The sequence below is a fragment of the Pelobates fuscus genome, chromosome 1, assembly GCF_036172605.1.
Source record: "Pelobates fuscus isolate aPelFus1 chromosome 1, aPelFus1.pri, whole genome shotgun sequence".
Classification (NCBI taxonomy): domain Eukaryota; kingdom Metazoa; phylum Chordata; class Amphibia; order Anura; family Pelobatidae; genus Pelobates; species Pelobates fuscus.
Genome location: NC_086317.1, coordinates 238,977,882 through 239,005,621, shown reverse-complemented (window position 1 = coordinate 239,005,621; position 27,740 = coordinate 238,977,882).

The window sequence follows — 27,740 nt, the reverse complement described above, 5'->3', positions numbered from 1 at the left end:
CGCCTGGTTCCTGGGGTATTCCCCTTCATGGGTTTACCCTGCTTGAAGGCAGGTAAGCATATAATTCGTTTCATTTCAGCTTTGTTTCAGCTTCAGGCCCGGAGCTGTGTAAGCCCCCACTCTGAGATTTTTAAACCGCAACTGGGCCCCTATCAGAAAAGCAATGCTGGGAGGAAGTAAGTTTGTCACTTCCTCCCAGCTACAGAGAAAAACAAGTCTTGTACCAGTGCCCTCTCCACATTATGTCCGCCACTAACTGTGAGTATACGTATAACTAGATGGCAATGAAAAGGAAGTAGAAAAGTGAAGCAACTGGGCTGAGAGAATACTATTGTATCAGGATTACAGAATGATCCAGCACATAGAATTGTGTAACACAGAGGACTGATAGGTAACGTATACCGGACCTTAGAATGGCCGGACTAACGTACCAAAGAATAGTCAGGATTGGCCGAGGTCAAGGGAAACAGAAAGAGACACAACGATAAGGAAAAGCCAGGAGTCAGGGATGCCAGAAAACAGGGAAGTCAAAAAACAATGCCAAAGTCAAATAACCATTATAACCAGAATCAATAACGCGCCCTCGGACAACTACAAGGGAAACCACGACAGGGCACTGAGCAGGATGAGAACTGGGCCTAAATACCCCTCCTCTAGATCTGATAGGCTGTAACTGGCCTTTGACCCCAAAGGCAGTTACCAGGTTCCCATTTGCATAATTGCTGCTCAGCATTAACCCTTCTGTGGATTTGGTTGCTGCTCTGCACAACTTTTCATGTGTGGACAGTAAATGCCATTAACCACATTTTTATAAGCAGATGAATACGTGACATACTGGCCCAAATGGTACTGGAGAGAGAAAAAAATAGAGATATAAAGTAGGAGGCTGTGTATGGTAAGATCAGGAGAAATTAGTAATATGGTTAAAGGAACACTCTAAGAAACATAAGCACTACTGTGCCCTGTAGTGGTTATGTTGCCAGGAAAACCACCACTACCACAACGTTTATAAGGAATCAAATTGTTCTCACCGATTGATCTGGACTTTTTATTCTTTGTGTCATTTTGTCACAGTATCTTACATCACACATTTACATATTCCAGCCTCTGATGAGTCTTTTCTTATGCAGACCGATGCAAGCCAACAGCATTTTATAACATCAGATGCTCTTGTGTCACTTTTTATGCAGATATACCTGCGTCACTTTTGCGAACCTGCACACAGTTTGGCATCTTTAGAATGACACTGGTCTATCACAAGCCCTCTAGTTCTCTTTAAATGTATTCCACACACAGGATGGTGCCAGGATTATTTGCTACACAGGTGACGATGTGTTTTGCTGCCACCCCATTTACACCAGTGTGTCTCTTAACCTCACATTGAATTTCTTACCCGTGTAGTCCCTTGTGTTTTTTTATCCCCTCTTTTGAATGTCAAAGGCAATATAACCAATATGGCAAATTTCAATGTATATAAACTGAAAGGGGGAATGTGCTATATTTGACCCTGTAAGCTTCCAAAACCCCATAAAACTTGTACTTGTGAGACATTGCTGAACATAAATGTGTGTGTTTTATTGCAATAAAAGTGGACAGTATTATAATATTCACAGTTAAAATGCAATGGAGAGGGGGCGTGGCCTGGACGCCGAGAGTAATGGCAGCATAATCTGTGAGCTCCCCGCTGGCTCCGCTTAACTCCTCGCTAAACAACGTGTCGGACCCCACGATGGGGAAATCTCAAAGGGCAACACAAGCCGCCAGATCTGCCGACACCCCGAGGGGGTCCCCGGTGCCGTCAATCAGGCAATACCTCACCACACCGGCCGACCTCACTTCACAGGCCTCTAACGACTCCAAGGCCGCGGATCCCGCTCCAACACCTACCTGGGGGGGGACCCTGCCCCACATGGGACACCATCGATGCCCCCGGAATGGATGGTAATGCTAAGTAACCTCCCAACAAAGGCAGATCTAAGGGAGGCTAACAAGGCCCTGCAACGCTCCATCACGGAGGAACTACACACCATGTGGGAGGACCTGCAAGGCCTCACTCACAGAGTCTCGCAACTGGAGGCAGACTCCGACCACGCACAATCGGTGCAAACGGCGAACTCGGACGCCATTAACAAACAAACAGCCCAACTCAAGCAGATGGCCCACCATATCGAAGACCTCGATAACAGAGGCAGAAGGCAAAATATCAGAGTCAGGGGTGTCCCGAAAGCTCGACCGCCCCAGAACCGGTGAAGGAGATTTTAACAGGCCTCTTTAACAAAATCCTTGGAAGGCCGGAGGCTTCTAATATTGAGTTCATAAGAGCTCACAGGGCGCTTCGCCCTAAGGGGAATCCAGAAGACCCCCCCAGAGACATTATCTGCTGCCTGGCCAGCTACCCACTCAAAGAGGAGATCCTCCAACGGGCCAGGGAGATGGACCGTATACCTCTGAACGGAGCCGCGATACAGCTATTCCCAGACCTCTCCCCAGCGACATTGGCCTACCGCAGGGCCATGCGCCTGCTCACGAGGGCCCTGCAATCCAACAAACATCGCTACCACTGGACATTCCCAACCGGATTACAAATTTTCACGCCAACAGGCCCCATCCTGGTGCGAGAGGCAGAGGACCTACCAGAACTGATCCGGGAACTGCAGCTCCCTCCGATCCAGATGCCATGGCCGGACCCGCTGGCATTCTATCTACCTGCCACAAATGCCCATTTGCCTCAACAGAGACCGCAGAGACAACGACGGGGCCGACAACAGGCGATGCGCCCGTCCGGGGCCACAATGTAGAACGCCCGGTACGCCGCCCACCCGAGCTAGGGTAACATTCTCCACTGGCACCCAGCCACCACGTGCCAACTCACCCTAACACTCATCAGGCACCCCAGAGACCAACCTGGCGCAGGGCGGAGGGTTAGGACTATCTGGCCCGCCAACCCTTCAACTTAGACTTACACCGCTGGCAGATTACCGGAGTTATTCCATGGCACCCTGGAAACTAGCACGGGCCGCCCAGCCGGGATACCGGAGAGACCTCACACCAGCAGCCAAAGTTTTGTTTCTGTTACATGGACTGGTGAGGGCCGCAAGGCCACCCGGAGGGGGGGGGGGAAGCGGGGGGGGGGGTGCTCAGGGTATGGGGGGTCTGTGCCCCCGGCCGGGCCGGGTCGGGGGCTCCCCACTCCGCTGCGTGACGACCCGTGTAGGAGAGCGCGCGGGGGGGGGCGCCCTCGGCTGGGCCGGGGGGGGGGCCCGGGCTCCCGGGAAGGGAAATGCGGGCCTTCACGGCCGACTAACACAGGATAATACTGCCTGGGCGTTGAAGCTGACAGGAATGGGGGGAGGGGGTGGGCCCCACGGGGGAAATGGGCACATACTGCCGGGCTGGGACAAGGCCCAAGACGCTGCAGGTTATCCTTTCCCCTCATTTATGTTTTCTGCTAATGGTCAAATGTTTAAACGTTATATGTTTGGATGATGAAAGGTTACCATAGAACACCCCCCCCCACACGCTATCTCTTGACCCACGAGAGACCCGACAGGCACGAAAGCTACATGGCCCGAGGTCACGCCCTAGACAGCGAGGGTGGGGGTCTGTGCCCCTGGCCGGGCCGGGTTGGGGGCTCCTCACCCCGCTGCGTGACGACCCGTGTAGGAGAGCGCGCGGGGGGGGCGCCCTCGGCCGGGCCGGGGGGGGGCCCGGGCTCCCGGGAGGGGAAACGAGGGACTCCATGGCCGACTAACACAGGCTAATACTGCCTGGATGATGAAGCTAACAGGGATGGGGGAGGGGGTGGGTCCCACGGTGGCACTGGGCACATACTGGCCCAAGACGCTGCAGGTTATCCTTTTCTCTAATTTATGTTTTCTGCTACTGATCAAATGTTTAAAATGTTTCAATGTTTGAAGGTTGTATGGTCATCATAGACCACCCCCACACACGCTATCTCTTGACCCACGAGAGATCCGACACGTACGCAGGCTACACGGCCCAGGGCCACGCATTAGACAGCGAGGAACACATAGGCTACTTAGACACACAATGAGCCGATAGGGGACGACATGGTTAACGAACCCCAGGACTTAGGGGACTGGTACCCAGGGCCGGCGCCACCTGTAAGGCGACCTAGGCAGCCGCCTAGGGCGCAACTTACTAGGGGGCGCCGGATCCCTGTCCCCGGTGCGCCTCCTCATGCTGCGCCGCCTGAGCGCTTTAGCAAGCCCCAGGCGGCGCAGCACTGCTGTGTGAGGGCGGCCGGGTTTGAGTGACCGGCAGGAGGGAAGCGCAGAGCGCTCCCTCCTGCCGGTCTCCATGTAGCGTGGCCGGGCAGCGCGGAACGGGGACAGGAACCTTTGTTTCCTGTACCCGGCCGCCGGCGGAATGACAGGAAGTGCTCAATGGTTCCTGTCCCGCGTTCCGCGCCGCCCGGCCACGCTACATGGGCAGGAGGGGAGGGTAAGGACCACTAAGGGGGGGGGGGTGTTAAGGACTACTAAGGGGGGGGGGGTTAAGGACCACTAAGCGGGGGGGGGTTAAGGACCACTAAGGGAGGGAGGGAGGGTTTAAGGACCACTAAGGGAGGGGGGGGAGGGTATAAGGACCACTAAGGGAGGGGGGAGGGTATAAGGACCACTAAGGGAGGGGGGGGTGTATAAGGACCACTAAGGGAGGGGGGGTGTATAAGGACCACTAAGGGAGGGAGGGGGTATAAGGACCACTAAGGGAGGGGGGGAGGGTATAAGGACCACTAAGGGAGGGGGGGAGGGTATAAGGACCACTAAGGGAGGGGGGGTATAAGGACCACTAAGGGGGGGGGTATAAGGACCACTAAGGGAGGGGGGGTATAAGGACCACTAAGGGGGGGGGTATAAGGACCACTAAGGGAGGGGGGGTATAAGGACCACTAAGGGAGGGGGGTATAAGGACCACTAGGGGAGGGGGGGTATAAGGACCACTAGGGGAGGGGGGGGTATAAGGACCACTAGGGGGGGGTATAAGGACCACTAGGGGAGAGGTGGGGTATAAGGACCACTAGGGGAGGGATGGGGGGGTATAAGGACCACTAGGGGAGGGATGGTTGGGATAAGGACCACTATGGGAGGGGGGGGGATAAGGAGCACTATGGGAGGAGGGGGATAAGGAGCACTATGGGAGGGGGGGGATAAGGAGCACTATGGGAGGGGGGATAAGGAGCACTATAGGAGGGAGGGGGGGATAAGGACCCTATCCTACCCCACAAACCCTCTCTTTTACACTACACACATACACAATGCATCCCCCCACACACACAGAAACAAACAATGCATTCCTACTCACACACAGACACACCCGAAACACACAATTCATCCCTTACGTTCTCTTACATAATTAATGCACCCCTTACAGACACACACTGCATTCAATTACATACACAGAAACAAACCTTGCACCCCTTACACACACACACACACACACACACACACACAGAAACATACAATGCATTCCTTACAAGCAAAAACACACTACATCCCCTATAAACACACTACATCCCTTACACAAATTGCACACATAAAACATCCCCAACTCACGGATGGGCCATGTAGGTGGATTTATGGGTGGGCATTGTAGGCATTTGCCCCCTGGGGGCCCAGACCTTGAGCTGTCTAAGGGGCCCTAAAAAATGGAGCTGCTTCCTGTTCGTTAATTGTTGTGAGCACTGTTAAAAACAGTCTCTAGAGAGCCTCTTCTACACCAGACCTGTGGAGCCAGACTGAGCCCATCATCAGCCTCTTGTCCTCATCTGGTGGTAAGTAGGCAATCCAATATATTATTAGTGGCACTAATCTCTAATTTACCTCACATTAAATGGATACTATAGTCACCAGAAGCACTACAGCATAATGTAGTGGTTCTGGTGTCTATAGCCTGTGCCTGTAGGCTTTCTAATGTAAACACACTGTCTTTTCAGATAAGACACATTGTGAAGACTAGCGTTGGCCCATATGGCAGAGCATATGGGCGGGGCATTGTGATGTCACATGGTGGGCTGGACATATGGGGGGGCGGCAAATTTTTTTTGCCTAGGGCGGCAAAAATCCTTGCACCGGCCCTGCTGGTACCACAACAGTCCACACGCTCACGAGTGCTGCCACCAAACTCGCGACCTTCCTCGACCCCTCTGAGGAAGGGGTAATAGACCCCGGGTAGGGGGTCACCCCACACCCCCGGTGGGAAGGTGACTAACCCGTCCCGGGCAACCCACATCCTAGACAGCGCCCCGACGGACGCTGGTTCACTACAGACTGACTACCCACCCCTATTTTTCCCCCCTCCCCCCTTCTTTTTTTTTTTTTCCCCACCTATCCCCGCCCCCAGACTATCTCCCCTAGACCGTCACCCTGGGGTCCCCCAGGAGGCCTACCATGGCGCTTCGCCAAGCAGATCTCACAATCACCACTATCAACGCAAGAGGGTTGAATAAACCCGAAAAACGCACAAGCGCACTGAGGGACTTCTATAAATCCGGAATAGACGTGGTCTATATCCAGGAAACGCACTTTAAAGAAGGGCTCCGGCCCAAACTGACAGACCACAGATACACTAGGGGGTACTATAGCGACTATAAGACAAGCAAATCAAGAGGGGTCGCCATATTACTTCACAAGAGGGTACCATTCCATGAAACGGGAGCCGAGTCGGACCCGGAAGGACGATACCTGTTCCTAAAGGGCACCATAGCCGAAACCTCATACACCTTTGCAAACATATATGCCCCTAACCAAAGGCACTACAGCTTCCTCAAACGCACCCTACGCAAACTGCTAACCTTCACAGAGGGCATACTAATTCTGGGAGGGGATTTCAACTTGACGCTGGACCCTAAAAGGGATTCGTCCTCCGGGTCCTCAAGGGTCCCGAATCAGCACCTAACACACATAAGAGCCCTACTCAGACGCTCGCAACTGATAGACTGCTGGAGAGCGCATCACCCGGACGAAAGGGACTATACGTTCCTGTCCCACCCACACAACACATACTCACGACTCGACTACCTCTTCACGACACACCATCACCTAACCCTGGTGAAGACAACGGAGCTGGAAACAGCAACGTGGTCTGACCATGCACCGGTAACGCTCACTATCTCCTCACCACTATATAGGCCAAGGGCGACCAAATGGAGGGTGAATGATTACTTGCTGTCCATACCTGACGTCCGGACTGAAACAGAAAAGATACTGACAGACTACTTCACATCCAACACACCAGACCAAACCTCACCCACATATATCTGGGAGGCACACAAATGCGTAATAAGAGGACACCTTATACAAAAGGGGTCGTGGTTAAAGCGACAAAGAGAGGCTCGCATCACGTCACTCATACAAGACATACAGACGACTCGAACAAAAGAGACAATCTCCCCTCACTACAGGCCAAGTTACTTCAGCTAAGAAGGGAACTGTCCACACTACTGAACGCTAGACACCATAGAGAGGCGGCCAGACAAAAGACATTCTTTGAGGCCAACAGCAAGAAAAGCGGAACATTGCTAGCAAGAATGCTGACCAAACGTAGACAGCTGACATATATTGACAGAATGAAGGACGGTCAAGGGAAGGTGCATCGCCTTCCTGCCGAAATACACAAAATCATACGCTCCTACTACACAGACCTCTACTCCCTACCGACCCCACAAGGCATACAATCACGAGCCAACCTCATGACCCGGATAACTAACTTCCTCCAAACTAACACACACGCACACTTGGAACCAGAGGTAGCGGAGGCGTTGGATGAACCCATCACGGTGGAGGAGATAGCAGGGGCTGTCAAAACATCTAAACTGGGCAAATGCCCGGGGCCAGATGGCCTCCCATTGCGCTACTACAAATGCTTCGCGAGGACCCTATATGCGCCGATGCTATCCTCCTTCAACGCGATTAGGGAAGGGCACCACCTGCCCCCACAATCCCTCAGGGCACACATCACACTCATCCCAAAAGAAGGGAAAGATGGCGACTATTGTCGCAACTATAGACCCATCTCCCTTATAAATAGCGATACGAAGCTCTTAGCGAAAATCCTGGCGACCCGCCTGCAACCGCACGTCCCTGCCCTGGTACACCCGGACCAGGTGGGGTTCGTGGGGGGGCGGGAAGCCAGGGACAACACGATCAGAGCCCTATCAATAGCCCACGGGGAGCAGGGGGGAGTCGGGGGCCTTCTCCTGCTATCCACAGACGCGGAGAAGGCCTTCGACAGGATCGGATGGATATTCCTATTCCAGGCCCTTACGCACCTGGGTATGGGAGCGCACATGAGAGGTTGGATAGAGGTGCTTTATAAGCAGCCCAAAGCCCAGATACTCGTGAATGGGGCTCTCACAGATGACTTCACAATACAGAACGGCACTCGACAGGGATGTCCCCTGTCGCCGATTCTTTTCGTTTTAGCATTAGAACCATTCCTACAAGCAATCCGAACCAACCCGGATATCACAGGGGTAACCAGAGGCGGGGCACAGCACAAGGTTGCGGCGTATGAGATCTCAAACATGAAAATTAATTTCGCCAAATCATATATCCTTAACATCTCCATACCCAAACAACGGGAAACATCTCTCCGCCAGAGCTTCTCATTCCAATGGGCAGACTCTAAAATCAGGTACCTGGGTATATGGCTCACCCGCAACAGCACGGACCTTTTTAAAGAAAACTTCGCCCAGATGCTGGCCGTGTTTAAAAGAGATACAGGGGAATGGTCATACCCCCACATCTCCTGGTTTGGACGGGTCCAAGTCATCAAAATGAATTTCCTCCCACGCCTACTGTACCTGATGCAGACGATACCTATATGTATCCCCAAGACATACTTCGCGACCCTACATAGGACCCTAAGAGAATACGTATGGAAAGGGAAGAAACCTAGGCTAAAATTCTCTCAACTCACTCAACCGAGGGAGAGGGGGGGCATGGCACTGCCAGACTTCCACCTCTACTACCTCGCGTGCCATCTTCTCAGAATAGTGGAATGGTCCAAAGGCGACGTTCACAAACAATGGAAGATAGTGGAGGAGGCGGATCTGGAGATCCCCATAGCGCTGGCCCCATGGTTACCTAGAAGGGGGAAAATGGAGGCACCTATATATGTAAGGCACACTTTACAGGTATGGTACGGCATAGCTGACAGAGCTGGCTTAACCCCGTACCCGTCACCCTTACTCCCCCTGACACACAACACGGATTTCCCCCCGGGACTTGACCCGCTAATTTTTAGGAGCATTATACCAAACCAACTACCTAGACTCCTCCACCTCCTCGCACCAACAGGTCGGAAGACCCTCTCAGACCTCATAGGCGATCGGCACCCGACCTTCTCACAGACACTCACACACGCACAAACGACGAGCTATCTCCGGACTCTGCCACAGGGTAGGGCCCTACGCCGTGCCCCCACGGAGTTCGAGCGACTGTGCCTCGATCCGGAACCACTCTCGCACCGGATATCAAAACTCTATGGCATGTTACAAACCCAGATCCCCGTAGAAACCCCTAGATTTAAGGGTAAATGGGAGACAGCCCTGAACCTGCAGTTAAGCGAAGGGGAATGGGACAAAATATGCACGCTGACACACCACTGTGCGGTCTTCAGCAGACACCAGGAGGCCGCATACAAACTGCTCACACAATGGTACCGCACTCCAGACATACTACACAACATACACCCAGACCATGACGCACACTGCTGGCGATGCGGGACTGAAACCGGGACACACATACACATCTGGTGGTCCTGCGAGAGGATACAACCTTTCTGGCGGGGGATTTACAAACTAATACAGAAATTCTCTGACCGCCCCCCATCCTACGAACCGGCAGCAATACTCCTACACCATACTATGGTGCCTAACAACATATACAAACGTTCATTGACTATACGGATATTGAACGTCGCCAAACTACTCATCCCCCTACACTGGAAGGACACTGAGGCCCCTACCCTCAGGGAATGGTTTGCGAAAATGGAGGACCTCAGGGTGATGGAGGACTTACACTTGACGGCAACGGACAGAGCTCAGAGGTACCTAGACACATGGACACACTGGATTCTGACGATGACTGGAGATAAACTCCCGGACGTACTGGGGGAAACTAGTTAACACTAAGACCCCAGATATCTGCAAGCACGGGCTGGTGGCCCAAGCGAGGTCCCCGTAAGGGAACCACGCCAGCCCAACGTACCCCGACAGCCGGCTTCCCGAGGAGCCACCCCCCCATCTATCCACCCCATCCAAAACGGACAGACGCCTGACAGATCGATGAGCGGACGCACACCCGTCCCTTTGCCCCACCCCACCCCGTAAACACGAATAACAGACAAACCGAGACCACATATACAAGCACAGACTAATTCCTGAAACCCTTAGTGAGACATACCTGGACCCCCGGTCCCGAGACAACATACAACACGTCGAACGCTTGAGACACAGGTGTATACCAGGACGTGCACTGCGAAAACACAAAGGCTGGAGAGCCCTTACCCGAGATACACCGTAGGCCAGAACCTAGAATCTTGCTCTAATCTAAGCCTAACACTGCCCACACAGCCTATCGGCTCTATCAGTCAGGCACCCAACACCTAGGGTATAGATACTGACCACACCCGACCGCTAGATAGACAACAATGGTCTCACCTCCCACCACAATGACAGGGACCTACACGCCCCAACTTAGTTAAAAACCCGACAGGAACGGGAGACCTGCAAGCCCACTGGGTATATATATCAGTACAACGATGTAGTTGGGAGTTTTGAGGTCAGGGAGCCTCAAACTCCCAAGCCCACAGGGAACCTACTCAGTCCTGTCTTCTTGACTGTTGAACCGGTGATACTAATCACTCGATCCTCCCACGACGACAGCCCTACTTGTGTACTTGTTGGGACCTACGGGTCCAAAATGTCGTTTGCCATGTTATGAACGGTATTGACACCGCTACTAGAAATTCTGAACAGCTGAAACAAATATATTTGCGAAGATACTGACTGCCCAAAAGGGCTCTGCAATTGCAATTGCTAATGCTAGAAGGTTTTATTGATTATGTATAAATTCTGTGAACCCCACTATGTTCAACCAATTTTCGTATCCCTATTCCTTCTGTACCCTATACATTGATGACTCAACTTGAAAACTAATAAAAAGAAATTAAACAAAAAAAAAATGCAATGTAGAACTAAGAAAATAACAAGGGGGGGAGGGGGGAAGGGGGTGAGGGAGCTTGACTGCCATGCTAACCAGACGCATAGAGAGTAAGCTCCTCATTTAATATCGACCAATTTCTTTAATCAAGTAACCTAGGCTGAAATCTCATCTCAGATGGAGATCTAGTGGTGTCCTGGAGCAACTGGGAGGTTTTGCTGGAGCACACTTGTTATTTGTGGCTGCGAAGCCCTGACTTCTCTGCATTGCAGGCTGGTGTGGTCCCAACCGGGAGTGGCGGCCGACCTCCTCGCCGGGATCCTGCTGGCTGGGACGGGTGCGAGTCCTGTATCCCCCACTTTGGACCAGTAGTGATTATACCGGTCCCTACCGCTGTTAAACCTGATGCCTACCCACATCCTGACCTGAAGCATTGCTCTATATTGCGAGGAACTGTAAATCCTGCAGAGCCACTCATCAGAGGCCTAAATGCCAGGATGGCCGCAGATAAGAAACCAATAGCTTCACAAGCCACTGCAACAAGGGCCTTCTATGAGGAGCAACTTGAAAGAGCCTTTGAGCGGCTGTATACATAATTCTGGACACGGGGCGGGGCCTAACTGCAGAGCTGAACAGACGTGCTTGTCTGGGGCTCCAGCACTGCTAAGCCCAATCTTGTGTAATCCGCACTGACAAAGGCCAAAACCGGACTCAAATTGCAGCCCAAACGACAGATGACCGGGAGTACTATATGTAGATACCAAACATGTGGTGTTACTCACCGGACCCACGAACGTGGAAGCCGCAGCCTACCATATAGGGAGATGGCCGCTCCCCGACCAGCACACCAAGCTGAACATGCCAGTGTGGAACCCCGTTCCCCCCCCCCCCCACCCTGGACCGGTGGGGGTCATCCCAGTCCCCACCGACCAAGAGCACACGACTATACCGCATCCTGCCATCCCCCGGGTAGCCGATGTGAACGGCACGTGGAAGATTCGCTCAAACGCCTTGACAAGATATTCAATGACTTCTGGGTCAAACTATACAAGCAATTGGAACAACCGCCACCCCCAACAACCCAGGAGGTAAAGGAGCAGGGAACGGGAGGGCGACACACCATGAGCACACTTCATCCCCAAGCTCCTGCTGTACAAACAGACAGATCACCCAGTCGTAAGGGTGGCAGAGGGCCCACCCCGATGTACCGCACACGCCGCAAGCGAACCCCTCGCCACCAGAGGAGACGAGCTCCCAAGCCCATGATAAAAAGGCCTCTGAGGCACGAGAGGCACCGGACCGGACCCAGGAGACGGACCGACCGGGCTCAGCAGCCGAAAACACCGGGGCCGACTCAGAGCCCTGTCGGACTACAAACCCCTCACAGGATGCTACAGCCCCATCTGCAGGTACGAGACCGGACTGGCATCCTTACCAAGCACGGCAGTGCTGCTCCATGCGCCATCCTCAGACCCAGGCCCCGAACGGGCATAGGATGACTGGGCAGTACCATGGCTTTGGAGGGCCAGCACCGGGCTTTATGGACTCTAGCCCACCAGGAGGCTACAGGACTCACCCACCGAATAGCAATGGCAACAATACCCGGCAATCTATGGCTCCTGAATAGCATTGGCAACAATACCCGGCAATCTATGGCTCCTGAATAACATTGGCAACAATACCCGGCAATCTATGGCTCCTGAATAGCAGTCGCAGAGAAACAGCACCCACGGACTGGTGATCCTTAAGGTGCAGCTAAAGCCACTTTGTCTATAGACAGTCATAACAGTTAACCTTTCCACATCATATACCTGTCGCAATGCATAGTCTCTGAGAGCGGTTAATCACGATTCATACTAGGATGTCTTCCATGTTTTAGTGCAAACTAGTCTAACTACTAATATAGTTGAAACATGCTACTTTTATTCATGCCAGACAACCATGCAGGCAAGACTAACAAACATGCTAGGGCCAATCATAGTTAACCACCTCAGACATAGATAGCCTCACCCTGGTTCTCAGTATGTAGATTTATATTCTCACGCACTGCTTAATATAACGTATTCACTATGACGTAAGCTTAAGCCTGTTTAAATTCAAAGATGTTCTTAAATGATCTAAATGTAGATATATATATATATATATATATATATATATTGTGATAAGGTGAATGGGGTGGTCTGTGAGGGAGTCTATATCTCGACAGAATTGTTCAGAGAGGCATATGATTTTTAACCCCAGGGGGAGAGTATGATTCTGTGTATATAACCAGAATGACTATTTAGTTATGGGCACCTGGGGTGGAGCATTTGGAGAGAAGGGTGGGCCAATGCTCCACTCCGCAGTTTAGCGGTTTTCTTGGAAGACATAGATCCAGGCCAGGGTTTTGGACTGTCTCCAACCTACTGCTCAGCTGCAGGTAATCGGCTGCAGCAGTGGGAATAAACCCCTCCCTGCTAGGCAGGTAAGGGGAGAATGTTTTGTTTCTCTCTGAAAGGCTGGGAGCAGCAGGCTGGCTAAATACTGGAGTGCTGAGAGTGGACAAAGACTCTAGGTTGGTGAAACCAATATTGTTTTGTTTAGTTTAACCCCTGAGAGATAGGGAACCTAATATTAGTTAGTGCTCAGACGAGCTAGGTTTTTGTTTAAAGGGATTTATGTTTTCATTTACTGCTGTCTCCTGTGTGGATTTACAATAAAGTTGCTAATATATATATATAAAAGCTAAAGGACTGTGCCTGTTGTTTACCCTAGAGGACCGTGCTATCTACAAACAAGGATCACAATATGGTGGAGAATGCGGGCACTGTAGCACATTGAGGGTCTGTGGGTGTGCCAGTCATTCGGTAGTCTGCTTGAGGACTTTTATTTTGGCAGACCTGCTAATCATATAAGTAGCACCGTACCTTTAAGACTGTTACCTGCTTGGTGCTATAATGGAGGAACTGGTGAAAGCTCTGGTACAGGCAACTGCTGTACAACAAGAGGCAACCACTGTACAACAGGAAACAAATCGTCTACTGGTTGCACAGGTTGAGAACCTGAAGGAAGCCCAGCAGATGGATAGAGCTACCCTTACTGAGGTGTTGCAGAGAGTGATGTTGCCATCTGCAGGGAGCCCCCCTGGGGAAAGGGGATCCCGTATCCGTGCCACTGACTTCCTGCATAAGATGACAGAGATAGATGATGTGGAGGCTTATCTCACCACTTTCGAGAGGGTTGCTGCCCAGGAAAGATGGCCACTGGGCCAGTGGGCAGGGCTTCTAGCTCCATGCCTGAGTGGGGAGTGCCAAAAAGCCTATGAAGACCTACCTTCTGACCAGATCCAGGATTACAAGCAACTTAAAGCTGAAATTCTAAAGCACATTGGCGTAACACCAGCCATTAGAGCCCAAAGGGTTCATAATTGGGCATACGATGTGAGTAAACCTACCAGAGCCCAGATGTATGGATTGCTCAGGCTCGCTCAGAAGTGGCTGGAGCCAGAGCGCAACCCTGCTACCAAGATAGTGGAAATGGTTGTGATGGACCATTTTCTCAGACACCTGCCAACAGGACTGCGACAATGGGTCTGCCAATGGGACCCTCAGGATCCAGAAGCAATGATGTGCCTGATTGAGAGGTATTTGGTTGCCAAGGAGCCATACAGTATTGATCCTCATCAGAAGTCCCGACTGGCTAACAACCGGATAAGCGGGAAAGTGGGAAACAAAAGACAAAACTTTGTACCGAACCTTGAACCATATGACTGGGGTGGCAGAAGGTCCCCACCAGCTCCAGTACGGCTACAAGACCAAGCTGAGGGACAACTCCGGTGCTTTAAATGCCATGAGCCTGGACATTTTGCACGGAACTGTCCAGAGAATGAAGAGCCCATGCAGTGTGATGTAGGGACAAGGACTCTGCATAGGACTGTATTGACTTGCTCAAAGATGTGTGTGGTGACTAGTGCTATTAATGCAACGCATTTAATAATGGTGAGGGTGGAAGGAAAGAATGTACAAGCTCTAATTGATTCAGGGAGTGAGGTTACCTTGATAAAAAGTGTTCTGCTCCAGCCAGGGAAAATAGATACCAGACAAGTGATTGATATTGTGTGTATACATGGTGACACCCACACATACCCCACGGCAGAGGTTGAGTTTGGCACCGAGGTAGGGGAGGTTAAATGCTCTGTAGGGGTAGTGCCCCTATTACCGTATGATGTGGTATTAGGGAGGGACTTTCCCCATTTACCCTTACTGAGGTGTTGCAGAGAGTGATGTTGCCATCTGCAGGGAGCCCCCCTGGGGAAAGGGGATCCCGTATCCGTGCCACTGACTTCCTGCATAAGATGACAGAGATAGATGATGTGGAGGCTTATCTCACCACTTTCGAGAGGGTTGCTGCCCGGGAAAGAGGCCACTGGGCCAGTGGGCAGGGCTTCTAGCTCCATGCCTGAGTGGGGAGTGCCAAAAAGCCTATGAAGACCTACCTTCTGACCAGATCCAGGATTACAAGCAACTTAAAGCTGAAATTCTAAAGCACATTGGCGTAACACCAGCCATTAGAGCCCAAAGGGTTCATAATTGGGCATACGATGTGAGTAAACCTACCAGAGCCCAGATGTATGGATTGCTCAGGCTCGCTCAGAAGTGGCTGGAGCCAGAGCGCAACCCTGCTACCAAGATAGTGGAAATAGTTGTGATGGACCGTTTTCTCAGACACCTGCCAACAGGACTGCGACAATGGGTCTGCCAATGGGACCCTCAGGATCCAGAAGCAATGATGTGCCTGATTGAGAGGTATTTGGTTGCCAAGGAGCCATACAGTATTGATCCTCATCAGAAGTCCCGACTGGCTAACAACCGGATAAGCGGGAAAGTGGGAAACAAAAGACAAAACTTTGTACCGAACCTTGAACCATATGACTGGGGTGGCAGAAGGTCCCCACCAGCTCCAGTACGGCTACAAGACCAAGCTGAGGGACAACTCCGGTGCTTTAAATGCCATGAGCCTGGACATTTTGCACGGAACTGTCCAGAGAATGAAGAGCCCATGCAGTGTGATGTAGGGACAAGGACTCTGCATAGGACTGTATTGACTTGCTCAAAGATGTGTGTGGTGACTAGTGCTATTAATGCAACGCATTTAATAATGGTGAGGGTGGAAGGAAAGAATGTACAAGCTCTAATTGATTCAGGGAGTGAGGTTACCTTGATAAAAAGTGTTCTGCTCCAGCCAGGGAAAATAGATACCAGACAAGTGATTGATATTGTGTGTATACATGGTGACACCCACACATACCACACGGCAGAGGTTGAGTTTGGCACCGAGGTAGGGGAGGTTAAATGCTCTGTAGGGGTAGTGCCCCTATTACCGTATGATGTGGTATTAGGGAGGGACTTTCCCCATTTCTGCCACCTATGGGAAAAGTGCTCTGCTCATCCAAAAATGCACTCTGAGGAGCTACCCAGGGTAGAGTGTATAGATAATATTTTTCCTTTCTCCGATTTAGAATGTGAATTGGGTAACGAGCAAGAGACACCCTTGGTGTGCCTGGGTAATGAGGTAGAACCTCCCCATACTGAAGACCCTATAGAGGAAGTGGAGTTTCAGGATCTCAGAATCCCCCCTGGTAACTTCCGGGCAGCCCAATGGGGAGATATGTCCTTGACAGCTGCAAGAGAGAATGTGCAAATGGTGGAGGGTACAAGGGTGGACCCTGACAAGCCCTTAAGCTTTCCTTATTTCATGGTGAAAAATAATCTGCTGTATCGAGTAGAGAAGAAGGGGGAAGAGGAGGCAGAACAGTTGCTAGTTCCCTAATCTCACCGAAACACTGTTTTAAAACTAGCCCATAGCCATGTGTTAGGTGGGCACCTTGGTTATGAAAAAACGAGGGAACGAATTCTGTCCCGATTCTATTGGCCAGGGGTATTTTCGTCAATAGAGAGGTTTTGTAAATCCTGCCCAGAATGCCAACTGAAAGCTCCGCATAAGGGCTTTCGTAGTCCGTTGGTACCCCTTCCCATCATAGAGGTTCCATTCCTCTACGGAATGCCACCTCTAAAAATATTGCAAGGGAGTTACTGATGATGTTTAGCAGGATGGGTATACCAAAGGAAATTCTCACAGATCAGGGAACCCCTTTTATGTCAACAATCATGCGTGATTTGTGCAAATTGCTCAGAATCAGGCAGCTGAAAACCTCAGTATACCATCCGCAAACTGATGGATTAGTGGAGAGGTTTAATAAAACTCTAAAGGCTATGCTGCGGAAAGTGATAGACAAGGATGGAAAAAACTGTGATTATCTCATACCCTACCTGATGTTTTCTATTAGAGAAGTCCCGCAAGCTTCCACAGGGTTTTCACCTTTCGAGTTAGTGTATGGTAGGCATCCAAGAGGCATACTGGATGTTGCCAAGGAAACATGGGAAGAAGAGCATACTCCCAATCACAGTCTTATAGAGCATGTAGCGCAAATGCAAGAGCGAATCGAAGCAGTAATTCCCATAGTTAGGGAAAACATGGAAAAGGCCCAGAGAGCCCAACAAGCAAGCTATAACCGGAACGCAAGGCTACGGGTATTCAAACCAGGTGATAGGGTTCTAGTTCTCGTTCCCACGGTAGAAAGCAAATTCTTAGCCAGCTGGCAAGGGCCATATGAAATCACTGAGCGGATCAGTGACGTGAACTATAAAGTAAGACAGCCAGGCAGACGGAAGCCAGAACAGACATATCATATAAATTTATTGAAGCCATGGGTAGAACGAGAGGTTCTCATCATGACCAGAGATAAACCTACTCAAGCCACTCATGAGCAGGGTCCGGAGGTGCATGTCGCTGATACTCTTGCCCCCCATCAGAAACAGGAAGTCAGGGAGTTTGTGTCTAAAAATAGGGATGTGTTTTCCCCAATACCAGGAAAAACACATATAATCAAACATGATATCCTAACTGAATCTGGGAAGAAGATCAATCTGAAGCCCTACAGGATACCTGTGGCTAGACGTGAAGCGGTTAGTGCAGAGGTTAAAAAGATGCTTGAGTTGGGGGTGATTGAAGTATCACAAAGTGAGTGGAACAACCCAATTGTGTTAGTGCCCAAACCAAATGGGGAAATCCGTTTCTGTAATGATTTCCGTAAGCTAAATGATATCTCTAAGTTTGATGCCTACCCGATGCCTCGTGTGGATGAGCTAATAGAGCGATTAGGTAAGGCCAGATATCTGAGCACCTTGGACCTCACCAAGGGATACTGGCAGGTACCCCTGACAGAGAAAGCAAAAGAGAAAACCGCGTTTTCTACCCCTGATGGGTTGTTCCAATATAACGTACTGCCATTTGGGTTGCAGGGTGCCCCAGCAACATTTCAGCGTATGATGGATAAGATACTTCACCCCCACAGACAGTATGCAGCCGCCTACCTGGATGATGTGGTGATTCACAGTGTGGACTGGGAAACCCACTTGATGAAGGTTCAGGCAGTTGTGGATAGTATAAGGGCTGCCGGTTTGACAGCTAACCCTGCTAAGTGTTCTTTAGGGCTAGAAGAAGCAAAATATCTGGGGTACACTATCGGGCGGGGGCTCCTTAAACCACAAGAGAGCAAAGTAGCAGCCATCACCAGTTGGCCATGTCCTGTAACTAAAAAGCAAGTCAGGGCTTTTTTAGGCTTAACCGGCTACTATCGCAGGTTCATCCCTGGGTACGCTACCATTGCCAACCCATTGACTGAACTTACTAAGGCAAAAGGCCCGATTATGGTTAAGTGGACCCCGGAAGCGGAGCATGCCTTTCAAGTCTTGAAGGGAGCCTTGTGTGCTGACCCTGTTTTGGTGGCTCCGGATTTCACTAAACCTTTTGTGGTACAGACCGATGCGTCTGATGTGGGCCTTGGCGCGGTTCTGTCCCAGGTACATGAAGGAGAGGAACATCCTGTCATGTATCTGAGCTGGAAAATTAATCCCCATGAACAGAGGTACTCCGTAGTGGAAAAGGAATGCCTGGCGATAAAATGGGCTTTAGAATCCCTGAGATATTACTTACTGGGGAGATGTTTTACACTGATCACGGACCATGCTCCTTTAACATGGATGAGGCAAAACAAAGAAAAGAATGCCAGGGTGACTAGATGGTTCCTAAGCCTTCAGCCTTACCAGTTTACTATTACTCACAGGGCCGGAACTGCCCAAGGTAATGCAGATGGCCTCTCCCGAGTCCACTGTTTATGGTCCCAGGCCGCTCGCCCCGATGGGTCTGAGCTGGGGAGGGGGATATGTGATAAGGTGAATGGGGTGGTCTGTGAGGGAGTCTATATCTCGACAGAATTGTTCAGAGAGGCATATGATTTTTAACCCCAGGGGGAGAGTATGATTCTGTGTATATAACCAGAATGACTATTTAGTTATGGGCACCTGGGGTGGAGCATTTGGAGAGAAGGGTGGGCCAATGCTCCACTCTGCAGTTTAGCGGTTTTCATGGAAGACATAGATCCAGGCCAGGGTTTTCGACTGTCTCCAACCTACTGCTCAGCTGCAGGTAATCGGCTGCAGCAGTGGGAATAAACCCCTCCCTGCTAGGCAGGTAAGGGGAGAATGTTTTGTTTCTCTCTGAAAGGCTGGGAGCAGCAGGCTGGCTAAATACTGGAGTGCTGAGAGTGGACAAAGACTCTAGGTTGGTGAAACCAATATTGTTTTGTTTAGTTTAACCCCTGAGAGATAGGGAACCTAATATTAGTTAGTGCTCAGACGAGCTAGGTTTTTGTTTAAAGGGATTTATGTTTTCATTTACTGCTGTCTCCTGTGTGGATTTACAATAAAGTTGCCTGGATTATATAAAAGCTAAAGGACTGTGCCTGTTGTTTACCCTAGAGGACCGTGCTATCTACAAACAAGGATCACAATATATATATATATATATATATATATATATATATATATATATATATATATATATATATATATATATATATATATATACTCACGCACTGCTTAATATAACGTATTCACTATGACGTAAGCTTAAGCCGGTTTAAATTCAAAGATGTTCTTAAATTGTCTAAGCCTGTCTAAACACTACCAAGTTGTTGAATCTGACTGACAAACTTCATAATAATTTAACATATAAAATGTGCACGTATTAACATATACCCTATTGTTACAATTGTTACTTGAAAAGCATGAGGAATGCCGTTGGGGTACCACATGCTCATTTGTTATACCTCCATGCACTACAAAACAAAATAATAATAAAAAAAAATAATAATAATAATTCTGGACACAACTGAGCAATAAAGCAGAGAAATCTGTAGCGGCTGAAGATTCCTGGCCCATGCCCTCTGGCAGAGTCACCCTGTAGCAACCTGCTCCTATCAACACCCCCGTGGTATCGCCAGTGAGGAAGCGCAGAAAGACAATGCGGCAGATGAAACAGAACCGCAGTCTCGGTTCTACGGCCAGCCACCACTCAACTAGGCCACAGTCCAGAAGGGGACGCAACTCTAGACACAACTCACCCTCGGGAGCCTCATACGCTACACAAAGTGCTGATTTCTGATAGAAGATCCCGAAACCTTGCAGGATGCAATCAGATCAGTGAGACAAGTGCATTGTACTGTGTTGAAGTCTGGGGTTGTTGGGGCATCGCTATATGGAACTTGAGTTTCCTAACATATCAGGGTAGAATGTTCTGCTTGGTGGGCATAGGCTGAACTTGTCTGTCGGATGGATAGCCCTCCAAATCTAAATATTAAGGGCCTCATGGCCAGGGCTGGATTAACATTATTTTTTTTCACACTACTCTTAGGGTTGCCACCTGGCTGGTATTTAATGGCATTTGAGACTGCCTGGCCAGTACCAGTATTGTAGTAAAACTGGCAATACAAATACCGGTATATTTCTTAGTATAAATGGAGATTAATCTGCAATACTGGGGAGCAGCTACACAGCACAGCAGCTCCCAACCTGCAGACACAGCCTAAAGCTCAGGTAAGTGAGGGATAGGGGGGAAGGCTGTAGGAGACATGGGGACACATTGGGGACACAGAGACATGGGGACACACTGAGACACTTGGGGACACAGACACTTGGGGACGCTGAGACACTTGGGGACACTGTGTCACTCGTGTCTATGTCCCCATGTCTCCCAATGTCCAATTGTTTCAGTGTCCCCATATCTCCCAGCCAGTGTCCCTAGTGTCTAAATGTCCCCATGTCTCCCAGTGTCCCCTACTGTCCCAATGTCTCAAAGTGTTCCCATGTCTCTAAGTGTCCCCCAGTGTCCATGTGACATGGGAAAACCGGGAGACTTAGGGCACTGAGACATTGTGATACATAGGGGACACTGTGATACATAGAGGACACTGTGATACATAGAGGACACTGGGAGACATGAAGACACTGGAAGACTAGGAGACACTGAGATACTTAGTGTCCCTAAGACACTGGGAGACAGGGAGGCACTAAGAGTAAGCGCAATCCATCTATTATTCAGCAGAATCAAACTGTAAGTAGTTTTTGGGTGATTTTACAGAATTGTCTCCTATGTCACTCCTTGTGATTTACACTCATACATAATTGTGTAAATTAGTAAGGCCGGTATTGTTTTCCAAGAAAGGTGGCAACCCTAACTATCCTTCACATACTCTAGTTTAAATATAGAAACTTAAGAGGGATGTATGGTAAAAATAATTGTGTGGACTGGCTGACAATGCAAATGCTCTTGCTGCTTTACTCTCTCTCTAACACCGTGGCATGTCACCTTTCTTCTACACTCACTACATATACCTTTTCTCTGTCCAAGACTATATATACCAGGAGCTTCTGCCTGCTAGTAAGAAGGTAAGGACACAAGTTGACATGTGAGTGCTAGGGGACAGCCCTTAGAAAGCATGGAGCGAACACATCATTAGACACATTTCTGCTAAGCTCAGGGTGCTGTCTGCATAGTATGCCTTTAGTTGGCTAGCCTGCATGACTGGCAGGCAGCATGACATGCATTCGTGCTGGGCTGGCCTTCCAATTCTTTAGGCAGTCATGCCCCCTTTTTTGGGCATGTTCGCCCCTTTCAGCAGTTCTGATTACAAGATTCACGTCAGTGGCAACCCTTTTACCTCGCCCATTAACTTTCTGCTTCACTGGACACTGCTGTTAGTGGCTATGGATTTAATTTAAAGATGAAAGCATAGAGGGCGGAGCCTGAACGCCAGGGAGAATGGTCGCATGAACAGGTCGCTCCGAGCACCACATGGAGAAAAAACAATGACACTACCCACCCCACCAAAACGACTGTAGTGCATCCTAACGCTACATGGGGTGAAAGGGGAAAAAAACGACACCAAACAAGCCTACCTCTGGGCTCACGATCGGGGAGATGTGGAGTCAAGCACGAGGCACCAGCGGAGCCAACATGGCGGCACTGCATGGCGGCTGCTCAGACTTCTCCGAAGAATTGTCTGAAGACATGGACGAGGAGGACCAGCCGACTCCCACCCCGTTACGGAAGGCGAAACAAAGTGGCACAGGAGCGGGCTCAGAGCCGGTAACCATGGCAGCCCTAAAGGCACTGTTGGCAGACCGGCAAAAACACATCCACGAGGATGTCATGGCGCTACGCGCGGACCTAAGAGGCCTGACAGGCCGCATTACGAAACTGGATGGATGCTCACAGTCCCAAGCCCAGGACATTGCCACTCTACAACAGACCATGCAGAACCTACAATTGCAGACCCTGCAACATGAACGCCGCCTGGCGGCTCAAGAGGACTCCAGGCGCAGGCATAACATAAAGATTAAGGGAGTCCCTGAAGAGGTACCAGACACTGAGCTGCCGAAAGTCACGGGGCGCATACTATCAGCAATACTGCCGCACAGACAAGGCAAACTAATTACCCCAGAGGAGGTCTTCAGGGTCCCCAAGCCACTGAGGGCCCTGGCCACCGGCACGAGAGATGTAATAGCCACCTTCCGCAGCGGCAGGGACAAGGCAGCGGTCCTCTCAGCCCTACGGGGCAAAACCCCTTTCCACTTTGAGGCCATGGACCTGGCCTTCTTTGCAGACCTGTCCAGCGGCACCCTAGCCTGGCGGAGGTCACTGCGCCCTCTCACCTCCATGCTCCAACTGCACAAGATTGACTACCGCTGGCGGTCCTCCCGAACCCTGATAGTACTGCAGGGGACGAACACGCACATCATACAAGATATTCAAGACGCTCCAGCCCTACTGCGGACTGTAGGCCTGCTGCATGACTCTCTCTCCCAAGAGGGGCCACCCAACAACGCTTCCCCGACCCACACCTGGAACCTGGCAAGGGTCACCCCATTCATACCTCAAGGCTCCACGCCGAATTCATACGCAGCGATCACCACTTAAGGTCTTCACTCTACATCACACGAGGGGTCCCTGTCTTTCCACCAGGCCATCAAGGGTACAACATGCACTCAACGCTGCCACCAGCAATGCCCCCTTTTTCACTGCGTGTGGGACACGGATCACCGTCACAAGGCATCACGGAGCTTCCACTCGACATCGGCTGGTGACACGGATGCCCAGACAGATGCACGGACTCAGAGACTGCACCCTCTGCTGGAAGCATACGCATGCCACAACCCCAGGAACATTTGGCAATCATAGCTACAGCCTCCAACCCACAAGAGCAGTAGAGTGACAATTAATCCCAAGAGCAGCCCAACCAGGGACACAAAGCTTTTTCCTCTGCTGGGCATAGGCTGAAGGGAAACACAAACACAGGGTAAGCCTAATGAACCCTGCTCAAACCCCTTCTGCCACAATGGACGCAATCCAGTTCCTTCTGCAGCCGTTAAAGCCTGACACTCACAAGACTCATTACATGCCTGATATTTCTCCCCTCCTGTTATATACGTTATATATGTTATTACCTCGCTAGTTACTTACTAGATATAACAACACAGGCTTCTCACATGTTTAAACCAAGCAGTCAGCATATGTGTACTTAAGCAGTGTCCCTAAAAGTGAAGCTTAGAATGAACATGCTACATGTTTGTATCACTGTGCTATATCAGGCAGCAACGTAAGAAACACTAAAAAATACAACCATACTGAGTCAGTAAAAACAGTTAGGCATGCTCTCGCAGAGCCCATGAAGGTGCACCTATCATTGACGCACATGCTTTAAGCCTACTCACTTGATTATACACACATGCATGTCTCTATTACAAAAGCATGACCTAACGTACACACCATTAATATTCTCCTATTTTTTTTTTTATTAAGCGTAGCTCTCAGTATTGGGTACCCTAACTACAGTTAAGTAGTTTTGACAAGCAGGATCGAACAAATCGGCAACTTACACTATGAGCCCTAACCAATCGTACACTACTGAGGGCAGTAAATAGAAGCGCATGTATAAGCTTGTTTAAAACAACCTATAAAAATGTGCAGCCACATTGTTAGGCAAACGTAGTTCACCCACACAATGCAAGGCTAACCTGATTAGTGCTGTATAAATGTTTACTCTCTTGAAAAAGCAATGCCACATAACCCCAACTTTAAACACCACTCCTACTGTTGTAGGCATGACTAGCCTAGCCTCCTCGTCTACACACGACCTTTGAAGCATAAACTGATACACTGCTGGAAATGAGCTACAGGGAGATGTTTTCCATGTTTAATATAAGCTAGCCTATCCTCCTAAAATGTTGAAGCATGTCATTACTATTCTACCATAAAATCGTGCTGTCAATTGTATGCCACAGTGATGTTTAACACTGTTACGGTCTGGCTTGTCACAGCTGTCGTGGCTTTCACAAGCGTATTGTTATGCTTTGCACAGAAAAAAAAAAAAAAAAAGGTGAAAGCATAAATTAGAAGGAGATTAGCATAGACTATGTTTTTTTCTTATAGCTGCATCCTTTGAGTTTCCCTCCAACACCAACTCCATCAGATACATGACGCTTGGGAGGTATGACTGTTTTAGTGTTTTTGGTCGATAAGATTCTGTAATTAGGCCCATCATAATTGTCAGCACCACGCCCACTGGGCTCTTAATCTGGCCCTCCTTATGGCTTATACTGGGCAGTAGTTTCTATTTTATTTTATAGTGTTGCAGTGCTTTGCTTTACTTTGATTGCGCTGAGGAATTGTTCTGGGTATTATGAGTGTTTGTTTCCACTCAGGCGACGGGTATCTCACTCGTTGATATGGTAAACTAGCATGATTAATTTTATTCACCCACATGCCTAGAATATAGTCTATCAGTCTATCAAGGAATCGGTTTAGTATTAAACAACCATTTTACTATTTTGTATATTTATGCTAAAACTCTGTCTTTCTTTTCTGTATTGTATCACATTTGGCCTCAATAAAAGAAAGATTCCACACAGGAGGGCTGAACACCCCCTATCATCAGATACACCAACAAGGCACCTTCACACAGGGAATTGCCTCTTTAGGACAGCCACCTTGCTCCACAAGACCTGCCACCCGCCCCAGCTATAGCACGCCAACACAAGCGGGGCATCGGCTGAGGCTGCCATACGGTAGACACATCAGCCCTCAACCAGGAGGTGCAGGCTGGCCAGATGACTGGCGCATGAGTCTACCAGTATGTCGTACACACTCACACATTGAGACTCACTTCCGAGGTTAAGCTCATCTGACTGTGTCTAATGTTTACCACTAATATGCCTCCATGTTACACCCAGCAAATGTTGTGTATACCTTAGCTGTAGCGGTTAGTTTAACTGTGACAGTTAGTTTAGCATACCTGCCCTCACACAATCTGGTCTTTCGCCTTACGATCTAGGAGGGCGCTTGTTATTTTGTGGTTGTTATTACTATACCTAGGGACTTCCTTCTCACTCACCTTTTTATTTATTTTTCACCAGTGCCCAGCAGTACATATTGACACATAAACTAACTACTCAGCTTAAACTTTAAGTTAAATGTCAGGAACGCATGCATAAGCTTGTATACATGTTCTATAAAACCGAGCAGCCAAGTCCATGCCATGAAAGTGCCAAAGCTGAGTTTATTTCCCGCTTGACTGCGCTGATGTGGCATTGTGTATAGTCTCTGGGTAAAGCTAACACTTAAACGATGCTCTAACACCATGGCAGACCAAGTGTAGCGGCACTTACCCTTTCCAGGGGCCGGCCGGGGTCCTCTGTTCGAGACGCGTGCGGTCCTGCTGCTGCTGCACGAGCCGCGCGCGGCTCATCCGAAGGCAGGAACAGGAAGGCGGGCAGTGACCGCGAGAAGCGGTCACGTGTCCCGCCTGACTCTAAGAGCGCGCCGCGGGTCTCGGGCGCGCTCTTAAAGGGACAGTGGGAGCCTAAATTGGAAAATGCCTCCCATTGGTCCCTGTCATGCCACACTCCCCATACACTTACCTTTTGGGGGCGTGGAGATGACAGGGACCAATCAAAATAGTTGTTTAGCTATTTAAACTTACCGTTTTCCCTTGGTTCCTTGCCCTATCGTGGTTTCTGTTTTAGTTCCCTTTAGGGCTTGTTGTGTTCAGTTGTGTTACTTCGTACTTGACCTTGGCTTTGTTTTCTGACTACGTTATCTCTTTATCCTTATCTGTTTTGTTTGCCAGCTTGCTGTTTACTGTGTACCAGACCCCGGCTAGTCCTAGTTTACGTTGTCTCTTTGTGCCCTTGACCTCGGATCGTTCCTGACTCTGTACTTCTCCTATATACATCGAGTCCGGCCACTCTAAGGTCCGGTAGACATATCTTCCCTCTGTGTTGTCTTCTGTTTAGCTGAATCCTGCGTGTTGGGGTATATTTTCGTTACACCAAGCGGACTCGCTGCTCAACGCCTGTGTCTGGTTAACCTCCAAAGTATTATCTCTGTTTAACTTTAGGAATGTGAAATGAAGCCTGTTTATATTTTTATGTTTATATTGCCTACATCGTTAACAAAACGTGCCGCTACTCTAAGGCCATGCCAGTATAATTGGATATAGACACCTACCTGCCATTAGCACGGAACCTAAGTTAGCGTATAGCACGACATATCCCAACCCTGCAGCACTTAGTTTATTTCCAAGTACCTATAAACGTTGTAAACTCATCCTTAAACTTAAACTTCGCTTGTATTCACACACTAGCTCTTGACACAGCATAATAATTTCATGACTAGATAGTAAAGCGCTGTTACATAGTGTTATGAAAATGCCAAAACAACCTAAGCGATGAAAACCTATATTGTTTATCACCTAACCTATCCTTACAAAAAATGTGCTAGATCTACCATGTACCTCTATGTTCAACTGTTTACAATACGCTGGAGGATTGCCTTTGGGGTACCTCATATGCGTCTGTTCAAAGCTTATGCAATACAAAAATAAAGAATTAAAAAAAAAAAAAAGAAAGATTGACAAAAAAGAAAAGTAAAGAACATTTCTTCATTTCTCACACTTTAAAAATATATATATATATATATAAAAAATAAAAAAATTGCTATGAAATAAAAGCCATGTTTTTCTGAACAAAATGATATATAATAAGTGCTGGTGCACTTAATATGAACAAGGTAAATTGTAGTTGAACAGACATATAGTCAAATGCCAAGTTTTGTTTC